We start from the raw sequence: 19,944 nt of genomic DNA, 5'->3' as shown, positions 1-19,944 counted from the left end.
TAGAGATTGTTAACAACCAACTGTGACCTGTGAAGCAAACTGACCCCAGTCAAGCTTGCCGTCATGATTGGGTCACCAGGGGATACCTCGATGACAGCCTCATGGGAGGTGGAGTTGCCAGTACCTAGATAAATCACCCAAGTTCCAGACTATCAAAAACTGGAAAAACAAAATACTTTAGTGACGTTAAGTCATTGATTTTTGAAGCAGTTTTTCAACATTATGATTGTAAGGAAGCGATTGAGCAGCCCCGCTAAGTTCATAGAGGATACAGTATGTGTTGCATGAGGTGCCGAGAGAATTGAACAACTAATGTACATAAGAAGGGTTGAGAACACAGGTAAATAATTTTAATAACTAGTAATGGGTGTTTGAATGCTGTGTGATATTTGAGAATAACTACACTTTGCATCATGAAGGTATACATCAAAACTAAAGAGTATTTGAAAATTCTGTCTTCTAGTTGTTTTATGTTAAAGTCTAAATCCTTAATCCTCAGAGATCGAGTTGACAGGCTTCTCTTTAAATATGCCTCTAAAACAGCCATTTCAGTGACAAGATCTGTCAAAATTCAAGGATTGAGGCCATATAAATTGTCACATATAATTATGGTTTAATTTTAAACAGTCTTCCCATGTTTTATATGTATATATAAATTAATGCTGTATCCCTCCCTAAATGAAAAAGACAAAAAATGACAGAATTTTCAGTTTGGTACTTAAAATACATAGATTGTCACCCTTAAATCATCTTTCAACAATTACAAAATAACCTAAGATTCTTAAATAAAAGCATGCAAGAGAAAATATTTTATGGGAAGAAATCTTTTAAGTCTAGTGGGAAAACTGATACCTGACATCTGTCCTAATTAATAAAAGACAAAGTAAAAATGTAGCAAAAATTGCACCCATTTTATTTGTCATCTCCACCATGTCAGAATAAATGAGGCTGCCACTGACAACTTAGAGCAGGACTGCCCCTTCCCCTACTTGCCATACTTGCCACTGGTATATTGTGTGATGTATTTACACTCGTGGAAGAGAACTAATTTTTGAGGGAATTTATGACATCATCAGTAATGTAGGATATCAACATGAAAACTCTCAATTTTAAAATGAAAAAATAATTTATATATGTGTGTTACTAAAATAGTAACAGCAAAGACTTAAATCTTGTATCTGTACTAAAACCATAGTTTGTTAAACTTTTACATAGCATATATGTTAAAATGTTCATTTGTGTTTTATCAAACAGATCAAAAAAGCTAAACATTAGTATATATGCATATGCGCATGTGCACATAAGCACACGAGGAGGAGGACTCTCTATCAGGACAATATGAAATTAGACATTTTTGAGAACATTAAAGGTGAGAAAAACTTGCCCTGAGACGCTGTTCTATCTGTCCCCAATGGACAGTATTCTTTCCTCTAAAGTCACCTATGTCTTGTGCGAACAACCTGCCGACTACACTCTATAAGGAGCAATTGCCCTGTGTCCCAAAGGGGATATTTGGAGCCTTGTCTCCCCCCCCACTCATCTCTCCTCATTCCCTGCAGCCTCTGCTCTCTGACCACAGTGTCCCTCTGCTCTTCAGCAGCATCCAGAGACAGCATCTGTGCCCCTGCTCAGGTTGTCACCATAACACTGAAAGAGGACAGAGCAGAAGCAAGGCTTCCTGGAATCAATGTGACAGCCCTGAGATTCGGTTATAAGAACCCTGCCATTTTAAGCTTAGGAGAGCTCGGTGGCTGGACAGAGATATGAATCTTGTCATTTTTTAAGGCCATGCAATGAAAAGAAGAAAGGGAAAATGAGAATGGCAAGGCAAATGAGAAAATTGAAGGCTGAGAAATCTTGATTAGTCACATTCTCGACGACTTACTGAATATGTAGGAAGACATTTATAGTTTAATATTTTCCTGGGTGAAAAGAAGAAAAAATATTTCTTAGACATTATCAAATGTGCCTAAACAGTGATAATTCTTGATATTAAATTTTATGAATACTGAAAAACACATTTCTCATTCTTCCCAAATATATGAGAGGTTAATTTAGACTTAGTATATTTATTACATGTTCTATTTACTTAAGGACCTGCAACTAAGACTTGTTTTAATCTGAGATGCTGTCATTGTTTCATGGGATGTTTCAAAGTACAGTAGGAAGTTCTCCCCAGTGAAGAAAAGAAAATCCCTCTGAAACAAAGCCCAAAACAGTACTTAATACTCATCTTGTTTCTCACTAAATTTACCTCGGAGACATTCTACAAACTCATTTTTGCTACCTGTGTTCAAGTGGAAATCAAATATTACAGATACAATGGAAGAACTCGGCTACCTCCAAAGTAATAATTTTGCAATAAGGTGTGCACACTGAGAAAGCTTTGAGTGTTTTAAAGTGCTTATTTTTTTTTATAACTGCAAAGTAATTATACCCATAGTTATAAAGGAATCCTTTTTCTGCTGTAACCACACTGTACCAGATTTGAATAGTATTGAATATAATGCTGTGGATGTCTGCTGCTTCTCGCTCCATAGCCACATGAGAACCGAATGGGGATCACTATGCCTTCCTCGTTAGCAGCATTTAATTTGCGCTTTGAAATATAAGATTCAAAGAAGCGCTGCTCAGAATAAAGTGAAAAGTCTAATTTAAATGACAAATGCAGTGTGAGAAGAAATCACCTGCCTTGTGTCCTGGTAGGATGAGGAAGCCCTACACTGTGAATGGAAAAAAAAATAGGGCAGAATTCAGGGCCTCTCGATGTGGACAGATGTTTGGGATGTTTATTCTACCACTACTTGTAAAAACAGCCAACTTTAAAATATTAAAAGGAAAGTTCATGCACAGTCAAATAAGGACACTCAACCAAAACTACTTTGAAATAAAAGTTTGAAAAAAGTAGCAGCATCATTAGCCCCCAGTGAAATGGAAAATATTTTGATATTTTATCTTGATATTGATATATATTTTAATTTATAGCTACCAAATGCATGTAATTAAACCCAAAATGTAATAATAAAGACTGACAAAGACAAGGAGAAATTAAAATTCTCAACCCCAACTGGACAAAAATTAAAATAGTTTGGAAGCTTTGGAAAATAAAATGGTGGATGGGATCAAAATATGAACTTGTGTTGGATAGGGTTATGGACTGTAGGAAGAAATCGGAGCAATGGACCAGATGAATAGGAGCCCAAAAAGGAAAATTTTATACTGCACCTCCAAGGTTAAAGTAGGGGAAAACAAAGCATGGCAAGAAAATAGAAGATGGGTGATGAGCCATGCGGGATAGTCCAGTAGGCTCGTCTGTGGAGTACGGCAGCAAATTTAACAATATTGAAAAATGAAATTTTTGAAATAGGAGCCAGTTTTAGGGGAGAAATTACAGAGTTGGTATTCCAAGCTTTAATGTACTGGTTTGAGGTGATATCAATGAAGCCCTACATGACCCCTCAATAATCTAGATAACAGGGGCTTTAAACATCTCTGCATATCCAGCTAGGACATTACTATTATTATAATTTTGTGTGTGATTAGTTTGTTTCTAGAACTGTTCAACATGTAAACATCGTCTTTTGTTCTCTACTAACAACTGAAAGTCAATGAACTATGTTTATCATGACGAGGCTCAGATTCAGAGAAACAAATGGGGTCAGTTTGTCATACCTAAGTGAGACTGAGCAGTGGCTCAGTAAATAAAGAACTGGCTATGGAAGTGTGAAGACCTTGAGGGGATCTCCAGTAAACAGTGAGGGTGCAGAAAAAGCTCTTGGAATCCTAGCACAAAGGAGAATTCTTGGGTTTTGCAGAACTGGACTGTCATCCTAGCAAAATCAGTGCGCTTCCAGTCAGTGAGAGAACACTCTGTCAAAAATAAAAACATCCTATAACGACCTATGGATTCAACATTAAAGTGCACACATGTGCGCTTGCACTTACATACATAAAATAATGAATACAGAGACAGGGACAGAGAGGGAGAGAGCAGGGAACTGTTTTCTATATACCCTGCATGTCATCTTTTTAGCAGAAAAAAAAAGTCAGTGCTGTCAAACATCACTATGCTCCATATTTGACAACTGTGAGTCAACCATTCTGGTTTCTTGTATGGATTTCTAATCCACAGAACATTTGTACCACTGAAGTTTATCTCAGAAATTATTTATGCTATGGGAAATTTCACCTTTTCCCGCGAATGTCACACGGGCTGTCATTTCTGTTAGTAACACTGAGCCTGAAATCTTAGCTCTAATGTGACCAAGGACAGAGGTTCTCATTAAATAGAAGGTGAGAAGAAAATACTCTGTTTTCCATAAACTGCATCCTGAACGTCATCTGTGCACTCATGACAGGAAGCGTGCTGTATTTAGATCAAGCCCTTTCATAAATGTTAGCTGTACAGGCCTGCTGTCTCTGCTCACCCCGGAACACACATCAGGCTTCTGGAAGGAAATAATAACCACCAAAGGAGTACTTGCTGCGTAAACACCTAGGCAGGAATCTTGAAATGAAAATTGTTAGAGAGATTTTTTTTTGCCAGTAAATATTACAGGATAGGTCTCCGGGATCTTCCTGAAAACTCACTGCCACTTTCAGAGGGTGTGAAATAGGTTCCTTGTCTTCATAACATATTGCTCTGTTTATTTTTGTAAAGCTTTACTGCGTTCAGTGAGAAATGATGAGGACCATGCACCTAAAATGAGAGCCTCTGACAACCACTTTGTAATGCTAAGGAGGTGGTCTTCTGTTGAACCTGGCAGACTTGTAGCAGCTATTGCAAACTCAAAAGAGGATTGGAGGTGCCATTGACTCTAAGAGTTAATGGCATAGGACAACTAATTAGAACTAAACTACAAGTAAAGAGCCTTTGGTGGGTATGACATGCATGAGGCTGAGTATTATATATAAACTAACTTCAGTGATAAAAGGATCTTATGGAAGAACAGTGCAAAGCAATTTTGTTACCACCAAAAATTCCAGATTGTTTTCTTTGTTGAGAGACTTTGCAGATCTTAATTGCAAGACACTTGGCCAAGGAAGCAGATAGGCTAATTGCAGATCTTCATCTCTCCCCACTCTCCTCTAGATCTGATACCCCTGTCTATCCTCATTTTTTTGTAGTAAACTATCTGCTAACCACCACCACTGCCACTACCACTTTTCTGGCTTCCTTCCCAATAGATCACACAGATCTTTTCCTTTAAGCTTGCTCCCAACTCATCCTGTTATCTCAGCCCCAACTCCAGCAGACACGCCCTGGAAACTCCCCATTCAAGCCAGTCAGAGAGGCAGCTACACCAGGGAAGGTGATGGGATAGCTTCAGATCTTCACACTCCCTTTCTCTTTCAAATCCAACTCTCCAGTCTCATGGACAGCTCTGTATAGATTACATGCTGTAGAAGGTTCTTAAAGTTTTAAAAGAAGAAATAAATGAACCTCTTTAAGATAACCCATTAAATCACAAGCAAAAAGATGAAAAAATGAACAAAACAGTTCAAGACTTAGAGTTGGAAATCGAATCAATTTTTAAAAATCCCCAATTTAAGGAAATCTGAAATGAAAAATTGAAACTGGAACCAGAACATCAGAGACAAGCTTCACCAACAGACTATGAAAGATAGAAGAGAGATGATCAGGCATTGATTACATAATAGAAGAAATGGATACCTCAGTCAAAGAAAATGTTAAATCTAAAAAAAATTCCTTGCACAAAATATTAGGAAATATCAGACAGTATGAAACACCAATTCTAAAAAAATACAAGAATAGAGAATGAAGAAACCCAGGTGAAGGGCACAGAAAATATTTTCAATGAAAATAAAAAAAATTCTCAACCTAAAAAGGAAGATGCCTTTTAAAATACAACAAGTATATAGAACATCCAACAGACTAGATCAGAAAAGAAATATCCCTCTGCACATAACAAAAACACTAAACAAACACAACATTGAAGGAATATTTAAAGGTGCAAGGTAAAAAAGACTGAGTAGCACACAAAAGCAGACCTGTTAGAATTACAACTAACTTCTCTGTAGAGACTCTAAAAGCCAGAAGGACCTGAACAGGACTTCTATCTTCTATAAATATCATAGATGCCATCACAGATAACAAAATCCAGCAAAATTTTCAATCACAAAAGATGGAGAAATAAAAAATAAAAATGGAAATATAACACAGATGCCAAGAAAATTCAGAGAATCTTAAGGACATACTTTAAAAATCTGTACTTGACCAAATGGGAAAATCTAAAAGATATGAATAATTTTCTAAATACATACACCTTACTTATGTTAAATAAAGCTCATATAAGCAAATTACGTCCATAATTAAGAGAAACTCAAAGCAATTCCACTAAAATCAGGAACAAGACAAGCTTATCCACTCTCTTCATACTTATTTCATTTAGGACTCAAAGTCTTAGCTAGAGAAATAAGACAACTGGAGGAGATAAAGGGGGTACAAATTGGAAAGGAAAAAGTTAAAGTACCTTTATTTGCAAATGATATGATAGTATACATAAATAACTCTAAAAATTCCGCAAGTAAATTCCCACAGCTGATAAACACATTCAGTAAAAAAGCTGAACCCATAATCCACTCCCCAAAACATTATTTACTTATATATAAATGACAAATGAAATGAGAAACAGATCAGGGCAACATCGTCTTTCACAATAACCTGAAATAATATAAAAGTATCTTGGGATAACTTTAATCAATCCTCAAGATATTAAAGAAACAAATTGAAGAAAAGTTGGAAAAGTCTCTTATGCTCATGGAGTGGTTGGAGTAGTAAAAATGACCATCCTACTAAAGCAATAGACAGTCTATAGATGCAGTGTGATCCCCATAAAAATTCTAAAACAATTCTTCACAGACCTCAAAGCTAGTCTTTAGCTTCATATGGGAACATGAAAAATTCATGATAGCTAAAAAAAATCCTGAATAATTTAAGAACTGCTGGGAGTATCACCATTCCCGATGATTTCAAATTCTACTACAAAATTATAATAAGAAAAACAACATGGTATTGGTACAAAAACAAACACGTCAATCAATGGAATTGAACTGATGACCAAGACATAAGTCCACACAACTAGGAGTACATTATTTTTTAATAAATAAGCCAGAAATACACATTGAACAAAATACCATCTTCAATAAATGGCATGAAATAAACTGGATGTCTGCATGTAGAAGAGACAACTTATTACTTTACCCAAACACAACTCCAAGTGTATAAAGGTTCTCAACATAAAACTATATACAGTGAACTGTAGATGGCGACTACTCTTTGGTTTCCCTGCTGCCCAGACCCAAATAATCACACAGAAACTATATTAATTACAAAACTGTTTGGCCAATAGCTTAGGCATTTTCCTAGCTTGCTCTTACATCTTAAATTAACCAATTTCTATTAATCTGTTTATTGCTCGGACACTGTGGCCTGCAAAGAGAGCCTATCCGAAAAAAATTGCAGCTACAAAGAAGATGCACTTGGTTCTAGTTATTGTGGGTCTAAATGCCCTCTTCTTTTTTTTCCTTAAGCTCTTTTAGGTCTTATGTGGATCCATGCTCCATCAGTGGGTACCATTTTGTAAATAGAGACTGCTTTTTTTCTTCTCCAGTTGCCCTAACCCAAATAATCACACAGAAACTATACTAATTGCAAAACTGTTTGGCCAATAGCTTAGGCATTTTCCTAGATAGCTCTTACATCTAAATTAACCCATTTCTTTTAATATTTATTGCCATAAGGTTGTAGTCTATCAATTAGGTTTTGGTATCCTTCTCCTTTGGCATGCTACACGGCAGCTCTCTGGCTCCACCTGATATTTCTATATATCTCCATTCAGATTTCTCACCTGACATCACTCTGTTAAGTCATTGGCCAAAATAGCTTTATTCATTAGCCAATAAAAGCAACACATATACAGAAGAAAATCCCACATCAGTGAACCTCACAAAAACGAAAGTAGGTGATATCTTTAAAATCATTGACACAGGGAAAGGTTTCCTAAACAGAACACTGACAAACATAGGCACTAAGATCAACAATAAATAAATTAGAACTCAAGAAACTGAAAAGCTTCTGTAAGGTAAAGCACAGCATCATTCAGACAAAGCAGCAGCTTGCAGAGTGAGAAGATTTGTATCAACTAAACATCCTACAGAGAGTTAATATCCAAAATATATAAAGAACTCAAAAACAGGATATCAAGAAAACAAACCAATTAAAAATGGAGTGCAGAACTAAATAGACAATTCTCAAAGGAGGTAGGTTGCATGGCTAAAAAACAAAGAAATGTTCAACATCCTTAATCCCCATGGTAATACAAATATAAATCACTTTGAAATTTAATCTAACACTAGGCAGCATGGCTAAAATCAATAAACAAGTGACAACTATGCTAGTGAGAATGTGGACTAAAGGGAACACTACTCTACCGCTGATGGGCGAGCAAACTTGTACAGCCAATATGGACATCAATATGGCACATATTCAGGAAGACAGTAGTCAATTCATCTCACTTTGGGGCATATATTCCAAGGATGCTTCATTCTACCCTAGAGATATTTGTTCAATCATGTTTATTGCTGCTCTATTCATAATAGTCAGACACAGTAAACAACATTTTGTCCCCAGAAGATGAGTGGGAAAAGGAAATGTGGTACATGTATATAATGGAATTTGCAGGTAAATTGATGGAAGTAGAAAAATATCATACAGTTAGGCAACACAGATCCAGAAAGACTAATATGGCATGTGTTTGCTTATGAGTGGCTATTGGCGGTTAAGTTGGTGACAATCAAACCACAATTTGTAAAGTCACAAAACCTAGGTCTAGAGTAGGGTATGCTAAGGGCAGGCTAGATCTCCCCAGGAAAGGAAACTTGAATAGATATTGGGGGGTAGCTAGAAAGGGCAAGTCATGTTGGGAGTGGCAGGGGAGACGAGGATAAGAAAGGGAATACAGGAGATTTGGCTAAATTAAGGGTCACTTGAAGGTTACTGTGGAAGCTTAATGTGGTAGAAGATTCCTAAAATATATACAAATATGAATTCAATTTAAATGAAAATGCCAAATAACAGGAAAGACAGAAGCCCAAGTGGACATCTTTTGTCACCTAATAAAGCTTCCAGTCACTTCAATTAGTTACATGTAATTGAAGGATTGGCAAAAGGGTTGCCATAAGAGTCTACAAACTACCCATTCTGTTGCCAAAACTATGGGTTGCTCTCCACAAACTGACTACAAGCCCCTGTTGCTGAAGACAACATCTAAACCACTCATTGAATAGGGAGAGGTTGATCTGATGACTAAACAGAGTCATGACCTCTATATTCATATGAAAATATGAAAGACAAATTTAGGGTTAATAATAGACACCAGTTTAAATCAGTAAATACTTGATAGATCAATCTCTCTCTCTCTCTCTCTCTCTCTCTCTCTCTCTCTCTCTCTCTCTCGTGTGTGTGTGAGTGTGTGTGTGTGTGTGTGTGTGTGTGTGTGTGTGTGTGTGTGTGTGTTAATGGTTACCAAATAAAACCAAAACTGTTGAACAATTTAGTGCATTGCTTTTCTATCCAGGCCTACAGGTGAGGCTACTTTATCCTTACTTACAACACAGCATTAATGGTGGTAACGATCTTCTTCATATTGGCTACTCCTGCACACAAAGCCAATGTAATAACATCATTTTTAAAGGTGTCTTATATCTTTAATCTTTCAAAATAATGTACAACAAGGTAATAGTTTTTAGAATACTAAAAAAGGAAATGGACTAAGAAGGAACTAGATTACTATATGTTACCAAAACTACATTATAATTTATTTTTATGATATATTTTGATAGTATTCTTTTCTCTCTTGCAGTGTATTACACATGCTTCCTCAAAAACACAGTTTTAAAGTCATGCATTCTGAATAAAGTTGAGATTATTTAAAATAGAAGGTATTTTAATTGTACATATATACATATATAACTCCACACACACATGCCATGTTGATTTTTATATACTAGCCCTTGCTGGGCCTCCTAGCATCAAGAATACTCAGTGGAATTTTTCATTCCCGAATGTTGAACAATAGGGTGCCAAGGAACCCAATACATATCCATATTTGTATTCATAAAGATGTGGCAAACTCGGCATCTAATATTTGTCATCTTTTGTTACAAATGAACAACTCTACTCATTTTCTGGAAATCTCATGAAATTCATTCTAGGCAGAAATTGATTTCAATATTTTATCGGATGGCAGAATAATGAATTTATTGACCTCTTGGAAATACTTTTGACCCTTTGCTCCTTTCAACTGTCCATTACAGCTCCTTAACCTCCTTAGAATTCCGCACAACTAGGAGACCTCTGATCAAGGACTAAGGGAGAAAGCCCAAGTAGCAAAGCATTTTTGTTTATCTTTCAGAATTTATCAGTATGTTCCACTAGATAAAGTCGAAAGCCTATTGAATTATGTATCCCCTTGAGTTGTGTCTACTCTCTGGGGATCCATGTACAGTACAAGTTTAAATAGGTGAATGAAAGTTTAGCAAGCATTACATGTTCTGAAAGCATAATAAAGTCTGATGAATAAGATAATATTTAATGTTTTAATGCCTGGCCAGTAGTTCAAAGAACAAAACACTATATGTAATTTATCTACAAAAGCAGTGAAAGAGCTTTTCTTGCTCCCTGGCCATCTTTGTGGTTGGTCTTGGTTGGGGGCTGTCCCGCACCTAAGGCAGGAAGATGGTGGCCACAAAGCAGACGAAAAAGTCTCTGGAGTCGATCAACTCTCGGCTCCAGCTTGTTATGAAAAGTGGGAAGTACGTGCTGGGATACAAACAGACTCTGAAGATGATTAGACAGGGCAAAGCGAAATTGGTGATCCTTGCCAACAACTGCCCCTCCGTGAGGAAATCTGAAATAGAATACTATGCCATGTTGGCTAAAACTGGTGTCCATCACTACAGGGGCAATCACAATGGGCACAGCATGTGGAAAATACTACAGAGTATGCACATCGGCCATCGTTGATCCAGGTGATTTTGACATTATTAGAAGCATGCCAGAACAGACTGGTGAAAAGTAAAAAGTTTTCCTTTAATAAAACTTTACCAGAGCTCCTTAAAAAAAAAAGTAGTGAAAGATAAATGTTATGTCTCCCTCCCTAATTTAATAACACACCTAGTCCAATTGATAATGTCCACATGCACATGGCTGTGAGGGATCCTACTAAACCACTCTCCTTAAGATAAATGACACAAAAATGGGATGTGGACAAGCTAGCGGATGGGATGGAGGCTGAGGACAGAGATGGGGAAGATATGAGCAACATGGATGATCTGAATTCCATACATTGAAATGTCAAAGAGTAAACTATACCCACATCTCCCCCTCCAAAAAAAAAGGATTATGGGTGTTTGTCTTTGTTTAGTGTATTGGTTACAAATTGTTATGGATAATGGTCAGGAAAAAAAGCCAAGCAAGGGAGAATAGATTCAGGGTCTTGTTTTGAAAAGAAAAAAAAAGGGGGGAGGGGGGACTGCTGTGGTATAATGCTTTTGTACACTGTAAAGATTTATCACTTATATTGGTTTAATAAAATGCTGATTGGCTAGTAGCCAGGCAGGAAGAATCGGTAGGGCAATGAGACTAAGAATTCTGGGAAGTGGAAAGGCAGAGAGATAGTTACCAGCCAGACACAGAGGAAGCAAGATGAGAATGCCTCGCTAATAAAATGGTACCAAGCCACATGGCTAAACATAGACACGAATTGTGGGTTAATTTAAGTTGTAAGAGCTAGTTAATAATAAGCCTGAGCTAATAGCCAAACAATTTATAATTAATATAAGCCTCTGTGTGTTTCTTTGAGACTGAACAGCTGAGGAACCGAGCTGGACAGAAGATTCCATCTACAATATCTGTCTCTGGGTTCATACTAATCATGCTGCACCATACTAATTTCCAAAGTGACTGTACAAGTTTGCACTCCCACCAGCAATGCAGGATTGTTCCCCTTATTCCACATAAGCTGTCATTTCTGTTTTTGTTCTTGGCCATCTGGCAGGTGTAAGATGTTATGTTATTTTGATTTGCATTTCCCTGATGGCTAAGGATATTAAACAACTCCTTAAGTGTCTTTTGACCATTTGAGATTTTTCTGTTGAGAATTCTGTGTTTAGATCTCTACTCCATTTTTAATTGAATTATTTTATTTAGTAGTTTGATGTCTAGTTTCTTGAATTTTTTCTGTTATTTTTGGAGATTAGCCCTCTGTCAGATGTGGGGTTGGTGAAGATCTTTTCCCATTCTCTAAGCTGTTGTTTTGTTTTGTTGGTTGAGTCCTTTGCCAGAAGCTTTTCAGTTTCAGGAGGTCTCATTTATTAACTGTTGCTCTCAGTGTCTGTGCTACTAGGTTTATATTTAGGAAGTGGTTTCCAACGTCAATGTGTTCAAGTGTACTTCCCACTTTCTTGTCTCTGAGAATCAGTGTAGTTAGATTTATGTTCAAGTCTTTGGTACATTTGGAGTTGAGCTTTGTGCATGGTGATGGATGTGGTTCCGTTTGCATTCTTCTGCATGTCGATATCCAGTTATGCCATCACCATTTGTTGAAGAGGCTTTCTATTTTCCATTTTATATTTTTTGGCTATTTTGTCAAAGATCAGGTGTTCATTTGTGTGCGGATTGTTATCAGGGTCTTCGATCTGATTCCATTGGTTCACTTCAAACTCTATTGCAGAGCAACAGTATAGAAGACAGCTTGGTATTGGCATAACAACAGAGAAGTCGACCTATGGAGTCAGATGGAAGACCCGGGTATTGACCCGCAGGCGTATGAACACCTGATGTTAGACTGAAAATATTATTAAAACAATAAAAGGAAAGAAAACCTCAAAAAATGTGTCTGAATGTCAGGAGTCTTATCAGCGTGGCAGGAACTCAAATACCAGAATTTAACAAAAGAGAGTTTGGCTGTTGACCTGTGCATACATTGCTTGATTTCAGTTATGGTTCTCAGACTATGAGGGAAATAAGACCCACATTCCTGGGAAAAGCTTTGTGATTTCCTACAGGTCTAAGGCATTAGAGTCCTTAACATGACCAATCCCATGCCAATTAATGCACGTTCATTTCTTTGCTTCTTACAATAATGTAGTTCCTTAGCTCTGTCAAATTGTGGCATCATTACGATTTCACCTTCACTTGAACCAGGATAGGAGACAGAAACACAATGGGCCCCACAAACACAAGGTACCTAGTCAGGATAGAGACCCAACGCTTGAGGGGTACCCAAGAGGCTGTCTGTGACTGCTTCCCAACAAACAGCTGTGAAGGTCTTCGTTATTAACCAAGGAACACTTTCAGGTGTGGCGATGTTGGTTCTAATAGCTGATTGTATGCTATCTGCAGTAGAAACATGAATGATCACCGCAGTGAGCTGAGAAGAGGTAAAGCTGGGATGGCACTGTATCCTTCCCCTCTTGATTAAAAGTGGCATGGGGAAAGAAGTACTACACATATTGAACATTATGAAGGTGTGTTTAGTTAGGTGTATATCATTTTACCTTTTGGAAAGTGTTCATGTACCCTATAAAATATTAGGAGTGAATAAATAGCAAAGCATCCTTCTGTCATCCAGGAGATGACAACTATGCTCTATTAAAGTTAGTGGGTAACTTCATCTTCCTCTGCTTTCACTTTCATGCCCTCACTCTACCCCTGCATAAGGCAAAATACAGCAGTTTTGCATGTTCTACTGTGTTGAACACACTCTTCCCCTCAGCCTCCTGGATGACATCTAAGCCAACTCCAGAAAGAGAAAATCATAACTCTGGGAAAGTCTACATGCTTTGTAATATGTGCAAAGCTATTTAATCATATAAATATTAAATATAGTTCCCAGGAAAAGATTGAACTAGGTTTTGTTTGTCTTACCTATCTTCCTGTCTCTACCATTTTTCTGACACATGAAATAAATTCAATTGATTAATAAAAAACTGATTTATTAGGAATCAAAAATTATATGTGCTAATTCATGACTGGATGATGGTAGGATGTAGGGTTTCTTCAATTAGCCCATTACCCTAAGGAGTAGTGGAGTTTATATTTTCTTTTGTTGTTACACATACATATTTAGCAAGGTGTCTAATTATTTGTACATGTACAAATGTTGACAGCATTGTACATTTTTTTTAAAAATCAAAGAAGATGAAATGATTTCATAGGTTGTCCAGATTGTTTTTATTTTACATAAGTTGATTTTTATTTGAACTCAGACTTGGGTTATAAGGATGATTTAAACAATATCCTGGTTACTCAATACAAAATGTAGGAAAAATGATGTTTATGTTTGTAATATTTACGGGACTAGTACAATTTTGACTATTTGGAAGAAATAACTATTTTCCAGAAAAGAGTCATCAAAGTGAGAAAAGCACAACACAAAATTGAAAGGAAGCCTTACAAATTAAGTACAGATTTCTGTATAGGGGGATCAAAGACAATTCTGGCAAATCTTGCTTTGCAAGGATCAGATCGGTATGTAGGCATTGCAGAACCCTTAAGCAGGAAACTGATACAATTATAGAAGTGATTTAGCTACAACAGAATGAAAGTAGAAGTATGTGGAGGTAGATTGTTATAGAGAATTAGAACCTGGGACATGAGAGTATCCCATAAAAGTACAAAATGCATTCATTTAAGAAACAGATACAGGGTGGCGAAGTCACAGGAGAGACACCAGGGGACTGCAAGAAGATTCACCCTGATAATAAGTGTAATCCATTTCAAAAGAACAGAGAGGTTATAAGTGATCTTGAGGAGAATTTAGAAAGATGGTGCTAAAATGTAATAGAAGTGAGGGCTGAGTATGAGAAATTCAACAGTATACTTGCTTAAAAGAAAGAACACAGAGAGAGGGGAAAGGCACATTTCTGTTAATTTGGTTGGATATAGTTCAGGGCAGGTGAAGGAGCCATTAAGGAGTGATTAAAATGAGACAAGGAAGGGAAAAATCCAAGCTGGGTCCTATGCAATCTGGAGAAGATGGAAATCTGGGAAGAGACGATTCCAGACAAAAGGTTCCGTTCAGAGCCTGAGGAGGATAACTATGCTGCCTGCTTCACATTCACATCTGTGAAATGGGAGGAGCTTAGGTCAGAGAGCAATGCACAGGGCTCTGGAGTCTTTTGAGGTGAATGAAATCTGTTATGTGTTGCTGACTGACAAATTCCTCTTCCCAGGGTTTTAAGATTTGTTTTGAAAGCAAATGCAATATTTACAACACATTTCAGTGGAATTCTTTTTGAAATTTAATATTTACATAGTATAGCTGGTCTATCTTTAAAAATTAAATGATTTCTCTTGGTCTTCTATGTCTGTGTGTAGAACATAACATCTACAGAATCAAACAAATATAGAGCAACATATTTCAAAATATGTCCATTCTAAACATTTAGACTTTCTCATCAATTTGCAAAGATTTATGTCTTCCTAATTACAAGAAATCTAGCCATGAATAAAAATATATTTTTCAATATTAACCCACTTATAGAAAAGACTTAGGGATCAGAGTCCTCTCACAGCTCCCGGAACATCTTCCACGGCCACTGACTGCCTTGATTACTATTAGTCTGTTGCTATAAAATACTTGTGCAAAACAAAATAAAGGAGACACAATTTATCTGACTCAGAGTGTAAGGATTCAGTTTATTATTACCGGGAAGTGAAGGCATCAGAAACGTGAATCAGATAGTTATATTAGTTGCAGTCAAGAAGCATTGAATGATGAATTCAATTCCATTTATACATGTCAGGATCTGAGCCAGGACATAATGCCACCCACAGTGGGAAGGTATTCCCAGTCTCAATCAATGCAATACAAGTCATTCTCCACAGGCAAGCCAAAGTCTCCTAGATAAGTCTTGATTCTGTCAAATTGAAAATTAACACTAATGGTCATATTGAAAGATACCTCTCCTAGTTTGGGTTTTTATTACTGTGGAGAGACACCATGGCCATGACAATTCTTTTTTTTTTAATTTATTTATTTGTTTATAAAAATTTCCACTTCCTCCCCTCCTTCCCATACCCTCCCATTCCCCCCATTCCCTCTCCTCCTCCCTCTCCAGTCCTAAGAGAAGTCAGGGTTTCCTGCCCTTTGGGAAGTTCAAGTTCCTCCCCTCTCCCTCCAGGTCTAGGAAGGTGAGCATCCAAACAGACTAGGAGCCCAAAAAGCCAGTACATGCAGACAAAACAAGACCCAGTGCCATTGTCAATGGCTTCTCAGGGCCAGGACAATTCTTATAAAGAAAACATTCAATTGGTGTGGCTTTCCTACAGTTTCAGACTTCAGTCTGTTGTCATCATGATGGGTAGTGTAGCAGCATGTAGGCAGATATGATGCTGGAGCTGAGAGTGCTACATTTTCAGGCAACAGGAAGTCAACTGACTGTCACACTGAGGGAAGCTTGAGCTAATGAAACCTCAAAGTCCAACTCCAATGTGACACACTTCTTCCAACATGGCCACACCTCCTAATAGTGCCACTCCCTTTCGGGGGGCCATTTTCTTTCAAACTACCACAATATACAAATAAGAACAGAGGTTACCTAACCCAATTACCAATGTATCAAACCTGCTTTCTGAAATGGAAATTAAAGTCTACCTCACTTTTCATGAACGAAATAATGTTCTTGAAAGGCAGGAACCATGAAATGTGTAATTTTAAGATATGCTAATAGCTTTTCAACACCATAGAATATCTGAACTTCAGATCTCCGGGAAAGGCTAAATTTCCAAATTCTCTACAGATATTTTTTTTTTCTGTCACTTCTATTAAAAAAAACTAATTAAAATTTGGGGAAGAATCTATTTTAAAAATCTAATTTGACTTAGTGCTTATAAAAATCTGATAAGAGAGCAGCTCACCTAGGGGTATTATTCTAGCAGACTCTTCATGTCTTTAGAGATTCGTCATTAGCCATAATGCTTTTAACTTTTATTGAATAGTGATATAAATACTGACTACATAGACTAGCTGTGTTTTGGTCAAAATCTGCCCAGAAAAAATATATTCACATAATAAATTTATATTAAATTTTAGCTACTATAGAAAGCAAGATATTTCTTTACATTTCTCTGTTATTAAATATATATCTAAACCAGGTTATTCACTGCATTGAATTTATGTAAGATATATAAGTTAATTAATAATAGTTCACATTTTTAGGACAATGACTTTTTGTTGTTCTTAATTTCCATGAAAGTCTTAATTCTTATTTAATTCAGAAAGCAGATTACAAATATCCCAAACTTGTAGAGTTAGGTTTTAATATGTCATAAAAAGCCAATTTTAGGACTCCATGGGTAAAAGTTCTTGTTGTACAGTTCATTCTTTGGATGACATTCTTTGGATATACAGAACTTACCAAACAACAACAATCTTCATGTAGAATATTGCATATTTTCTGCACTCCTGTGGTAATGTGGGTGGGGGAGACAGAACTGCACTGATTAGAGCAGCTAAGCTGAATTCCATGACATTGTAGAAACAACAGGAAATAATCACCTAGATAGTGGACAGAGCACCGACTTTCCAATGTTGTTCTGACTTCTCCAGTGCGCTATATTACACTGGTCTGTGCATATGTGCATGCATGCACATTCACAATAATAAAAGATTTTTAAAGCAATGAATAAAATAAACAGGATCTCGATCTCGATTGACTGTCCAACTGCCTGCAGTACAGGAAATGTCTCAGAACAGTAGAGTTCTCTCTCTCTCTCTCTCTCTCTCTCTCTCTCTCTCTCTGTTAATACCTAGTTATTAGGCAAATCTCTGTTAATACCTAGTTATTAGGCAAATAAAAAATTTCTCAAATAAGATAAAACACATGTTTTCAGACAATCATACAGTAGAATAGAAAATGTAATAACTTGTCATTGCAAATTCTACACATTCTTAAATCTCATTAAATTTTTGGAAGTTCATAACATGCAGTGACACATGGCATGACCTAGTTGTCCTAAAACAAGCTATATCCACGAAACCTGTGGAATTTCAGTGTTTAAATTATCAAGTAAAATGAATACAAATTCCTGAAAATAGCAAATAGCAGCAAGAATAGTCAATAAATTTTTCCATCTGTATGAAGTAAAATCGGACATTCAGTGGGAAAAAGAAAATAAAAGAAAAAGGAAAAAGAAGTTCCTAAAATATACACTTTCCAATTTTATTGAATTGTTTAAATATATGATTATTGTGGCTACATATAAATACATATAAATAAACTTACAAAAAACTAAAAATAATGTTATCTTTTTTTGTGAAGAGGGAAAAAAGCTGTTTATTCATCTTGTACATTCAACGTAGGACAGTTAGGTGTGGTGGGATTAAGTATGAACACTTGGCAGGTGTAGTTAGGGGCCCCTAAAGATTAAGATCAGTGTCAGCTACATACTGAGTTATGGCATAACCTGGAACACCGGAGAACCTGTATGACAAGGACAGCATAAAAGCACATGTGCATGTATGAGGTAATAAGTAAGTAAGTAAGTAAATAAGGTACATATATAGTTTTCCAAAGAAGAAGGTATTTTTTAATCAGAATGAAGATTTTGTCTTAGTTTTCAGCAAACTTCATTTGAAATGCATAGTAAGGAGTTCAAGCAGCCACAGACCTGGGAGTGAAGAGTGGGGCAAAGGCTTCGTGTATGGCAGGATTACCACTCTTACTTCCTCTCTCGTCATCTTCCAAGCCTGGCTCTCCTCAAGGGAGACACTTTGTCATTTCAGTGCCAATTATAGTCTCTAAAGGTAAAATGCCTGAGAGCATAATCTCAAATATTGAAATCCCTCCAAATCAAAATGTCTTAAACTAAAACCCTGAGTATCTCAATCTCCTAGAATAAATTCTCAAGCATTCAAATCTTGAAATTTAAAACTACGAAAACTATATTTATCATTAGTAAAATATAACAGAAAAAAAGCAAAAAAAAAAAACTATTTAAGAGAGTAGAAAATTCTGGAGAATGGAGGGATGTGTGTGTGTGTTGTATATTTCCATGATAAGTGCATCGTGTTTAGGGAACCAATATCTCTTAACTTGGAGAGCATTGTCTTGCCTGTTGCTCTGGGGTTGTTTCCAGGGTATCACATATCATGCAAGTCAATGAACTGCAGAAGATATAGAAGTGCCCTAAGTGTCAGCTGGTACCTTAAAATTCACCAGTGTCTTAGATGGAATGCACACGATGAACTGGTCTCTCTATGAAGCTAAGGTAGCTTTCTCCTGGTTCCTGGAAAGTCAGAATGTCTGGATCAGTAGCATCAGACTCTAGGGTTTAAATCCCTATTTGTGTTTATTTTGTTTAAAGAATTAGATTGTTTTTGTATTAACTATTTTCTTTCCTTCATTGTTTCTTTCTTGACTGCCTGCTTGCCTTTCTTCTTTCCTTCCTCCTTCTTTCCTTTCTCCCTCCCTCCCTCCCTCCCTCCCTCCCTCCCTCCCTCCCTCCCTCCCTCCCTCCCTCCCTCCCTTCCTTCCTTTCCCCTCCCTCCTTTCTTCCCTTCCTCCCTTCTTCCCTTCTTTCATTCTTTTATTTTCATAAAATATCAGATGGAAACAATTTAAAAGAGGGCTTGCTTTTGTTACAGTTTAGTGGTATATACCATCATGACAGGGAGGAAGCATCATGGTCTTTGGTCACATACTGTTTGTACATAGGAAGTAAAATGAAACAAAAGCTGGTATTACTCAGCTTTCTTTATGCTTTATATTCAGTCTAGGAACCCAGCTCGGAAATTGGTGTCTCCCAGAGTTATGGTGGTGCTTTCCACTGCAATTGGACATAATTTAGAAACTCACTCACAGATATGTCTAGAGAGTTGTCATATAGGTGATTTTAATTCCTGTTAAATTGTGTGT

At 36.8% G+C, this 19,944-nt stretch overlaps 1 protein-coding gene and 1 pseudogene across 1 annotated transcript in view; one reads left to right on the top strand and one right to left on the bottom strand.

Moving 5' to 3' along the window:
- Positions 1-19,944, bottom strand: part of Dcc (DCC netrin 1 receptor) — a 1,076,497-nt gene that overhangs the window by 214,829 nt on the left and 841,724 nt on the right.
- On the top strand, positions 10,711-11,132 carry LOC125390472 (large ribosomal subunit protein eL30 pseudogene; annotated as a pseudogene).

The sequence above is a fragment of the Myodes glareolus genome, chromosome 13 (assembly GCF_982192425.1).
Source record: "Myodes glareolus chromosome 13, mMyoGla1.1, whole genome shotgun sequence".
Taxonomy (NCBI): Eukaryota; Metazoa; Chordata; class Mammalia; order Rodentia; family Cricetidae; genus Myodes; species Myodes glareolus.
This window is presented reverse-complemented; position numbering and strand designations above follow the sequence as displayed.